The following is a 1,482-nucleotide window of genomic DNA, read 5'->3' as shown; positions in this document are numbered from 1 at the left end:
TGGATGGATGGACGGACGGATGGACGGATGCACTCGCATCCCAGAAAGCCCGCTGTATCCTGGCTACGTCCCCATGGCTGGCAGGGCAAGGGAGAGGATTCTGCCCCTCTGCTCCACTCTGCAGAGCTGCCTCCAGCTCGGGGGTCCCTGCACAGGAAGGACATGGAACTGCTGGAGCGAGTCCAGAGGAGGCCACGGAGATGCTCCAAGAGCTGGAGCCCCTCTGCTCTGGAGCCAGGCTGGGACAGCTGGGGGTGTTCACCTGGAGAAGAGAAGGCTCCCGGGAGACCTGAGGGCCCCTTCCAGGGCCGAAGGGCGTTCCAAAAGAGCTGTAGAGGGACTTTGGACAAGGGCCTGGAGGGACAGGACAAGGGGGAATGGCTTTAAACTGAAAAGGGGGAGATTTGCATTAGGTATTGGGAAGAAATTGTTGGCTGTGAGGGTGGTGAGGCCCTGGCACAGTTGCCCAGAGAAGCTGTGGCTGCCCCATCCCTGAAAGTGTCCAAGACCAGGTTGGACAGGGCTTGGAGCAGCCTGGGATAGTGGAAGGTGTTCCTGCCCATGGCAAGAGAGTGGAATGAGTGTTAAGGTCTCTTCCCACCCAAACTATCCTGTGATTCTACGGATGGGCGGGCAAAGGGATGTTCAATGGTTTCATATCCATTCCCTCACCCTCCTGGACTCCCCAGCCAGGACTAGCACAGCTGTGCTGTAGGACACTGTGTCTGTACTTGCACCAGCCTCAGAGACTGAACCAGGAGCTGGAGGTGATGCCATGGCTGTGCCCAACCTGCCCAGAGCTTTCCCATGGACAGATCCCTGCAGTCTCCATGAGCTACTGTGCTGTTTCTGCTGTGCAGGATCCATGCCCAGCCCGTCTGGGTGCAGAGGGAGGAGCAAACACCTCTGCACATCTCCCAGCATGGGAGTCTGGGAGAGGGGGTCTTTAAGCCCCCTCAGGTTGCGCTGGGGATCTCATTCCCTGGAAGATGGGGAGGAGGCAGCCCTGGCCTTTCTCTTCTTCCCCCTCCCCATCAACTCCCAGGTCCTGCTCCCCCAGATCTGCTCATGGGGCTGCCCAGCCCCTTTCCCTGGATCTCCACATGGGAAGACGTGTGTGGCTCCTGCCTCGCTCCGCTGGACATAAGGACTGTGGCAGGAGGAGGTCCCGCAGATCTCACTCGGGGATGGACTTGGTGCCAAACACCCATTTGACTCTGCAGCTGCTCCTGCAGCTATCCTAGATCTGACTCCTGCTAGTGACTCAGCAGCCTGCTGTCTTTCTCGTCCTTCTCACTGGAAACCAGAGCAAGGGGGGAGCTCTGCCAGAGGGGTCATGTTTTCCCCAGGTTTTACCAGCTGGGCTGAGGGGACCCATGCCCCCACAGCCTCAGTGTCTTCATGGGATCCACAGCTATTCCTGGAGGAGAGGCTGTGTCACAAGACACAGCCCCTACAGTGCTCCTTGGAGTGTAAAACAGT

Source organism: Manacus vitellinus, unplaced genomic scaffold (genome assembly GCF_001715985.3).
Source record: "Manacus vitellinus isolate BGI_N305 unplaced genomic scaffold, ASM171598v3 scaffold_12_pilon, whole genome shotgun sequence".
Lineage (NCBI taxonomy): Eukaryota > Metazoa > Chordata > Aves > Passeriformes > Pipridae > Manacus > Manacus vitellinus.
The sequence above is the reverse complement of the archived record's forward strand: the minus strand, read 5'-3'. Positions refer to the sequence as shown.